At 39.4% G+C, this 9,573-nt stretch overlaps 1 protein-coding gene across 2 annotated transcripts in view; it reads left to right on the forward strand.

Moving 5' to 3' along the window:
- Positions 1 to 3,277: 3,277 nt before the first annotated feature.
- Positions 3,278 to 9,573, forward strand: part of LOC101856923 (trithorax group protein osa) — a 60,185-nt gene continuing 53,889 nt past the window's right edge. The window contains exon 1 of one of the 2 annotated variants that reach the window (XM_035972301.1): positions 3,278 to 3,458. The gene's annotated coding sequence lies outside the window, so the exon portion shown is untranslated. Of the gene's footprint in view, positions 3,459 to 3,485; positions 4,558 to 9,573 lie in introns of those variants that run through there. The other variant, XM_035972302.1, reaches the window with a different exon arrangement.

Raw genomic sequence — 9,573 nt, forward strand, 5'->3', positions numbered from 1 at the left:
GTGTTGCAATCAGTACAGTGTATTTCATTTTTACATTAATTTCTGTGGATCACTAGGTTGCTAGGCCTTTAACAACGAAGGGGGTTCTATGAATTCTATCGCATATTTTAGCAGTGGCGGTGGGTGGACCAAAGTTTGGGTGGGGCTTCGGTTGCTTCCACTTCTTTACCACAAAATAGTAAGCAATAGGACCTACGCAGTACTGATTTCTCTATAGTCACGGTGAGTCACGGCATTTTGGGAACCATTCAAACGTGTGGAGTCACCTTTGTCATCCATCTCTTTGTTCTGAGTTAGATTCTTCTGGATGAAAAAGTTGCCTTAAAAGTGAAATCGACGTGATTTATAACTTTAAATCTCAGCTGCACAAACACAACATGCACACACAGCACTTCAAACATATTCCGTTTATGAACTAGATTAGGCCGTGTTGTCGCGGAAAATAGAACGTTTAGAACACTTAGTGTAGAATTCTGTGAACGCACCTAACAAAGGTCCAATGAGCACGCGTAGGTATCAGCGTCACTGGGGGGAAAGTGTCTCAGTACAGTGTTATTTTTTTCTGGTCTTCTAGGCTACCTTTTTTCAAGAAGAGTATCATTACGGAAGGAGCGTGGGAATGGGCTCATCCTTTGCTGAGCCCAAAAGACATTTGATTGGCTGTTAGGTTACTATAGTTGTAAGCGGTGACAACAGTGATTGGATAAACGAGCAAGCCGCCAAGCTGATCACGCGCATCAGGGTAAAAAGACAGCTCTCTTGTATTACTGTCAAGGAGGTTACAGTTTTAAGCTCCTTGATTTCTGTAAAACTCTCTGATTGTACCTTCCTGGGGCATAAATTAGGCCTGGTGTTCTGGACTTAGGCTTATCTGCGTGGCAGTTGCGGGGTGTTCTATTGCAAGAAAAGCCCCATATAATGTCTGACGATCGAAAAAGATGAGAAGTGAAGGAGGTGGCAGGTCAAAACTTCGCCTTTCGGGCCGTAGGTTCAAGAATGGTTAACGATATGCAGAAAATAATCGCGTTTTATCAGATCATTCTGGGATTAATGCGTTGAAAATAAAACGCATTATTTCTTTTGTGAACTTTTATTCTGCTTACTGTCTTACGAACCTGATCGTAGCTTTGTGTAATTAAAGTCACCAAACCGGCGTCTAGTGTGACTAATAGATAGATGCATTGCCGTTGCATAAAAAAGACGAGGGTTCAATTCTCGAGCGGAGGAGTTATTTTAATTTTAAAATGTATTGAGTAACTCTGTCTGGCTAGGATGTTGTATCCCAATGAGCCCGAGAAGGCCGTGGCAGTCAGGGTAGAAGTAGCCCACCTAAAAATGGTCTAAGTAGTGTCGATAAGAGCTTGAAGGCACAGGCACACACACACACACACACACACACAGAGAGAGAGAGAGAGAGAGAGAGAGAGAGATACACACACATCTGAGGGTGTAGGTTTAAAATAGACAGTATATCCTCTCCATCCGCCCCACCCCTCTCTATCTCTCTGTAGTAGGGGGTTCGGCTGGGGGTGGGGGTATCGACATAAATAACAGCTGGTCAGTACTACTCCTAGTCCTACATACCAGGAGCCAGCCCTGGTCGGAGAGCCCATTGGGGGATCGCGCCAACCGAACGCCCGACTAGTCGCCTGTGTTTGTTTGAACCTAGGTCTCCCGATTACACTGGGAGCCAAGTTTTGAACCCCTGTCCCCTGGTTGGTGGATGCTCGGGTGCGGTTGGCTTTTTCTTTCCTATCAAACATCTATCGTCTTTATCTTCCCTCCTTATTTTTGGTGTTTTTTACATTGTACTCTCTTGTAACTCCTCTAATCTTCGGCACTTATATGACCTTCCTTATCGTGTTGCAAGTGCCGTAAAACTCTAACTAAAACTGTCCCCTGTGCAACAACACCGCGCCCATGTCTGACATTTGACAAAAAGTGTGTGTGTGTGTGTGTAAAAGGGGGGGGGGGGGGGTCGTAGTGTGCAATCTGCACTGAAGCCTCGCCTTCCTCCTGGAGATACATTTATTGTTCGTTCTTTTATTGTTTCCCAGTTTAAATTATTTTATTCTTATTTTCCACCCCCTATTGTACTTCTATTCGTCCAGACTAGGCTAACAAGGCGTACCGAGTACGGTTACCTTCGAAATCAGAATGTGGTTGCCTGAAGCAAGAGACCCTACAACAAAGTAGGAAAAACGGCCACAAAAAACAGTTGCACTGCAGGTTGAAAAACCAGCAGTAGACTTCATTGTATACCCCTGAGATTTAGCACGGGAACGAAGAAGAAGAAGAAGAAGAAGAAGAAGAAGAAGAAGAAGAAGAAGAAGAAGAAATAATTATCAACTCCTGCTAATACTAATACATTACGAGGTAGCGATTAAGTTAATGTAAAAATGAAATACACTGTGCATGTTTTCTTTAAAACTTTATTTCTTTTCCCATTTGGTAGGCCACAAACTGGTTCTATCCTCTTATGCTAAATTGCCGTTAGGCCAATTACTTTACACACTAGGCTACAGCAGTTAGCCCAGGCCTAGGCTAATCAAAAGAAAATGAAAAGGCGTATTTCGCGCCATAATGTTGCGACGTGCCTCCCTATTTTGCCCTGAATGGACACGAATGTGACAAAAAGTAGTCCGTAGTAAATATAACATGTAAATTATAGACTCAGTTGATTCCATAGCTTTTTTTCTAAATGCCACTTGTCACCATGAGTTCACAGATATCTATAATATATACATTATGTATTGACAAATAACCAATAATTTTGATTTTAGTAATCTTATATGGGTATATTCCTACTCGTTATGCACGTTCCAGGGCCGATCTGCAATGCGCCACGCGACTGTATGATTCTCCCGATTACTTTGCAGAAACAGATAATTATGCGAAAATATTTCACCATAATCTGCCTACAAATACGAATGGTTAGTATAACAAAGTAATCAAGGGTAGAACGTTCTTTCTTCCCAGATAATGCCTGTAAACATTCCCCTTGAGTTCAGGCATTTACCGGTTCGTGTCCCCTTGTTTTGATCCCAGCAGTCTTTAGTTAGCCTTCAAGCTTTGTTTTATAAACTGCTTGGAAGATAGAATCGTGCTTCTCATTTTTAAACATGCTTTTACTTTAGACCACTGCAGGAGTATTTTTTCTTATTGACGCATAATCAACTTAGCAACCAAAGTAATCCATGTTTGTTTTGTTTTTTCCATAGTCACAGGGGTGGATATAGGCCTTGTGGATAGAGCTCGGTTATGCACGCTCTAGGCTAACGTACTGTTTCCGGTCCGGTTTCCATGTGACCTCTTCATCGAAAGACCACTTGTCTGGGATAACATGGCAAACTAAACGGGGATAGTTTAGACTTAACAGGGATCTTATTATTGCACCTGTCTTTGGAGTTGCCTTTCATTGAAGGCAATGTTCAAATAACATTCTGGCTTTTCAATAGGTAAGTTGGTTACACGTTTAGAAGTCAACAACAGGATGCAATGTGTATCGTGAGGAATCAACAATGTTGCTGTGTGCCAAGGAGGCGAAATGCAACGATCTCTAGGCTTATGCTGGTCTGGTTGCTCCGCTCTGAACACATCTGTGTGTGAAACAAATGCGATAGTTATGTATGTACAAGTAATTTATTATGTTTTTGCTTTATGTCTTGTTAGTGGAGCTCTTTGTATTACTGATAAAAGTGCTGATAATACGTTGTGAAAGCTAACAGTGAATATAACGTGGAATTGTAGACGTGTTCCCCACGTCTACTATTCTAAATCAAGGCGTTGTCGAGCATGTCACACGTCGATTCGGTTGCTTATTACTATGGTAACATTAATTTTTAGGGCTTTTTTTCAATATTTTTTTCAACTAGAAACGTGTTATTGTTTTCTGTTTTGAGGATTATGCATTTGAAGGAGAAATTAACGTGCTGTTTGCATATTATAGTGTTGTGAACTAACTGTTGCATCAGTGCATTCAGTTTGTCATGCAGTCTAGTGGTCGCCATGTTGAAAGTGAACCAAAATGGCGGCTTCCGTGTTTCATAGCAGAACCTACGACGTTCACTGTCCTGCGCGTGGCTTTGTGCAGTAAATCTTCCTGTTCAGTACTTCGTGTATCGCAAACTTATTTTAATGCAAATCACAGGAACAGATTAAATTAGAAGGAGCTTTTAAATCTAGATTTTATATGCTTCAGTACGGAACTAATTCGTTTCTTGTCATTCACCCACGGCATGGCCATGGTTCTCTGGATTATCGCATCTTGATCCTGTTCTGCACAGTCACCTCTCATCAGCCCCAACAAAGGACGATTTTGGCTACTTTCCAAGGTCCACTGATGTTGCCAAAAGCATAAATGTTCTTTATTAGTATTCATGTTGCTTGACTTAATCCAAATCTTTGATTGAAGACTGCTGTGGCTCATTTTTCTGCAATTGAATTGATATCTCAAACTCCAACAGACCTAATCTTGACTGCTGGTTCTAGACAAGGTTGTCTGCCTCCATTCCCACACAGATGTCACTGTCAGTGAAGAATATATAGGCTATTGACGTGAGTTAAACAAATGTCGATCTAGAATCTCGATCAATTTTACCCGAGTTCTGTCACCGATTATAGGCTATAAAATCTTGACATGGATGAAAATGAAAGTATTGAATTAATTGAAAGGACCTGAATTTCTTTACTGGTTACAAGTTACTGGTATGTGGTTGTCAAAGTCGTGTAAAAATGATTGAAGATGAAGGCAGATATTTTCAGGGAGGAATTCCGTATGGAGCGACGACTATTAAATTTAGATAAAACTCAGTGGCCATCAAAATCATGATGGAAGACCGAAAGCCACTGGTTATGCTAACTGGTCATGACAAAATTACAGTAGTTTTGCACATTTTTAGGCCCAATTGAAAGTTTTGAAGACCTGAGTCTGGGATTAGTAGACTTCGGTCTATAACGGTGAACGCACACCGGGTGAGAATAGCCAAAAGACTCGCCTGTGTTAATAGTTAAAGTTAGAGATAGGGGATAGGGTTAGGGGTTGGGAGATTGGACAAGAGAGCACTGAGGTTGCGATTGGTTACCACGGAATGTGTTTCTAGGTTCTTTCCGCCCGGAAGTTCTCGCAAGATCAACTCCTACCCTCTTCTCTCTCTCTCCGTCTCTTTCTGAATACTGTCTATCGGTGTGGACGATCAAATTGACCAAAACAAAGTTAAAAAATGATGTTAGAACACAAAAGTAAATAAATTTGGTTGTCTACAAAGATGCTACGGCTATTTAACTTTTCGAATCGAGCCGAACTACGCGGGTCGCCATTTTGTTTTGCCTGGAAATTCTCGCGCTACTCCTCTCTCTCTTTCTCTCTCTCTCTCCACTGCCCACAGACAAAATTGTACGCTTTTAGTAGGCTACAATTGTAATGGAACATTTGTTCACGGCACAGAATTCTACAATTTTTCTGTTATCACAGTGTAGAATTCTGTGGTTTCGGGTGAACGCAAAATTCGGTGAACGCGCACCGGGTGAGAATAGCCACAAGACTCGCCTGCACTATTCTCACTCCGGGTGAGAATAGAGGTGGCCTTCTTTTTTTCATCCTACGTTATTTGTATACTTTTTTTTTCCATCCCTTACCGTGACGCGGTCGCTCGAAACCCCCCCCCCCCCCCCCAAAAAAAAAGGTCAACAAGTACGGAGAAAGCCGCGCTTGTCCACAGTACAGTGGCAACTGAAACAACGGAAGTCCTCCCTTTTATGCAAATGAGGTAGACTTGACTCTGAAATTTACTTTTGTTTATTTTATTTTTTGCAGCCGATTGCAACAGCTTTCGCAATTTTGCTAAGGAACCTCTATAAAATCCTTCGAGGTATAAAATAATTGCGTTTTGGTAATTTTGAAGCAAGTGGCTTTTCTCCGGCGTCGCGCCGGTAAATAGATCGAAAGCTATTCTCCGGCGTCATAACTAGGCCTAGTAAGTCTACCTTTCATTATATTTTATCTATGGTAATTGTCTAACATAATTTAAATATTCATTTATTTCCATCGTCCATTTGCCTTAAAAATAATGCTTCTGTTTATTTAAACGAACAAAATTGATTTTGTGTCTAAAATCCTGTCTAGTCATATTGTATAGCTTGCAGTTTAACTTATTTCTTGTTGTAATTTTCGATAAGTTAAACTGATATTTCACGACTTAAGGGCTTTCTTGTCGTATCTCCATTTTTGTAAACAGTGAAAATGTGACTCCTTATGCTCACTCTTTGTTATGAACTCACGTCAATAATTGTGAACTCGTTTCTTCTAGTACCCAACAGAATTATAAATTGGAGGAATTGGGGCATTTTGTGTCTGAAATCCTATCATCTGTATCAATGGAAGTGGCACGATGTGGTGAAGTTGTGGGAATTTTTTTCCAAGACAAACAGATGAGATGAGAGAGGCATTTCCAAAATCTGCGCCGACAAATTATTAGTAACAGGCCGGCGGCGTGGCGCCAGAGAATAGCTTCTGATCTATTGACCGGTGCGATGCCGGAGAATAGCCACTTGCAATTTTGAAAGGTGATACACTCCCACTTAACTGAAGTAGGTGGTTCTTTAGTATTTTTTTTGACCGACTTGTGTCAACAGCCAAGTAACATAGTGGTACACTTTTGGATTACTAATCATTTTTTTCTCTCTCACTCACAGGTTTGAATCACGGTTTCGTCGCATTTGGATTTTTCTAATCATGTCATATTATGCTTTCAGATGTTAACTCATTCGCTACGTATTATTTTCGGCTTGTGGACGAATTCTTTTCGGGAGGGCGAAATGAGATGATGACTAGTGCGCAGTTCGCAGGTCTTTGGGGCCATAAATTCAAATAAATATCAATATTACATACCAACATTTTCAGTATGGTTTGTAGAATACACCTGCATTATTTATTTGCGTATTTTTCAACTTTGGTTCCTGTAAGAGGCGATTATGCAACACAATTGTGATTGGATGCGGATAAAATTGGAAAATAAAAAATTTATAATCTCAGGTGAAACTAAAAAAACATGTTTGCACCTAGTCAAATGATACCTCAAAATAACCATAAATGTATAAAGAACAGGAAAATATTGAAAAATGTGCAGTTATTTACATACATTCCATAATATTTGTACATTTGGATCATAACATCCGATATTGAAAAAAAAAAAAAAAAAAAATAGTTTTGAAAAAAGGATCACAAACAGAAAAAAATACGCGTAACTTATATGGAATTATTCAGAATTGCACTTGGAATAAACTTATACATGTCTTGAGTGGTACTTTTTGATTAATTTCACCCAAAAGTAGTGATTTTGGGGAGAAAAAAATATTTTGACTATTTAGATCTAGGCCTAGATCTAGCACTCAAAAATATTGATTTCTCAATTACAGTGCACCGGCAATTTGCGTCCAATAGTATCAATATTATAAAGAAGAGTCCTGCACTTCTTTAGTGAGCAAAATAATGATACATTTTGTTGTGTAAAAGTACTAAGACTGGTGTCTGGGCTATAATTTGGGCTTCGCGATAAAACAAAGTCGAATAAACTACGACATCATGTTTCAAAACTGAATCAAAACTTCCGATTTTCGGTGGAAACGCTTGACCCGGAAGTCAACGTTATATTATGACCTTTCTTTTAACATGGATAAGTGGATTTGAATAGAAACCAAGCTAAAATTGAACGTCGGTTCTCGAGCCGCCGGGGGCGGCTTAACGTACTGACGGCACTTGAGCCGCGCCGCCCCCCACGGCTCGGCGAAGCGAATGAGTTAACATGTCACTAAATGTACATTTTAGGTGAAGAGACAAAGGAAGGCAAGAGAACACAAGAAAACACAAAATCCGTTTACTTTCTTTTTTGCCCGACTAAATGCTAAACCCTGTCTTTTACATAGCCCACTCAAAAGTCCATTCTTTATTGCTTTTAGGTTGGAGTGGTCGCTCGTTACGGAAGTCCTTCCTATATTCAATTTTGAAAAATTCCACATAAACTGCCCCTTTCAGTTATCAGTTTGATTGATACATGAACAGTGAGAACTAAGGACGTGTGGTAATATGTAACAGGAGGATGCACAATCATGATTGTTGGTACTACTTTAGAATGTGGGTCCCGTCTGTTTAGACTTGACATCATCCACACAGAGTATGGATTATATCGCAAGTACTATAACTTCTTATACTTGTTTCTTTGTAGCTACAATGATATTTAAATTGCAATAATTTTTTTTTTTTGTGTGTGTTCATAGACCTGTCTCATGTAGGCTACATGTTTATACTTTTTTTCTAGCAGTATTTTGAATGCTGAACACGAATATATATATATATGGCCTTCATTTTTGCCGCAAATCAATAGTTAATAGTAAGTTATTGATGTTTGAAAATAAAACTATATTACAAGACTATAATGACGTAGTAATCCTTGACTTGTTTTTAGCAAATAGGGGGGGTTCCAGCATGCCCCGCTGCATTTCACCATGATTTGATGTTTTGGCAAGTAGGGTTGATTTAAAACTTGAAAACAATTGATTTGCAGGGATTTTAGTGGCCTGTGTTCTGCAGCAAAAAATTATGGCAGTTTAGCCCTCAAAATAGTGCATCTGTTTGTGGGTCTAAAAGTAAAAATTTACCCAATTTTAAATCGAGTGATTTTTAAAAAGGGCTGCCATTATTCCTACCCCGAGTGGGAATAAGATTTTGGAAGAGGCTAGCCGTTTGTTATACAATTTATGTTGTTGACATGCTGCAGTAGCAGCATAAGTACTTTAAAAATTATGAAATGTAAAGGTTTTACTACTATTCTAACGTGTATAGTATGTCGCCTGAAAGCAGCAAAGCAATTACTTTCAAACTGGCATTTTTGTATGGGGTCTTAAAACTTTACTGTTGTTTTAAGTCTAAACCGTACAATTCCGGGCATTGAAGGAAATACTTTGGCTTCACAATTTTCATGAAGTGTGATTTTTAATAAATGTCTTGATATGCGTATAATTCAGTGCTTCCAATCTTTTGTTCTTTTATGGAAATCTGTACTTTCTGACAGTTCTGTGCGATCAACTCCGTCCGTATAAAAAGTGTGATACCTTTGGGCTACAAAAGTTCCATGGCAAAGGATTCGTACTCGTCTTTGTATCGTCTTGTATGAGTTTCGGATATTTATGATAATTGTCTGGGCAATAAGTTGAAGTTATAGAAACCTGCCAGATTGCGCATCTGCAATCATCCAATATCCCACTATGCATTACCTGCGAATAGATCAAAATCATTGCTAGCCTTGATTTTTAAGAACTTTTTGTGCCAATTTCCTCCTTTCTATCATTCACTCATTCTTTCTATCGTCGGATTGTTGCCGAAGCTGGAAAAATCTGCTTGTTGATCAAGTTAATTGAATTGTAAATTTAGACAGAAAATCACTATCAGAAAGAAACTTGCAAATTTGTTTAGATATAGAGAAATTGTCAGTGCGATGATTCTACGAGAGCGTGATTTATAAGATGACAGGCCCGTGGTGAAAGAATTTTTGCTAATACCAAGAATGATTCCCCCCC

Source organism: Aplysia californica, unplaced genomic scaffold (assembly GCF_000002075.1).
Source record: "Aplysia californica isolate F4 #8 unplaced genomic scaffold, AplCal3.0 scaffold00643, whole genome shotgun sequence".
In the NCBI taxonomy this organism is placed as follows: Eukaryota; Metazoa; Mollusca; class Gastropoda; order Aplysiida; family Aplysiidae; genus Aplysia; species Aplysia californica.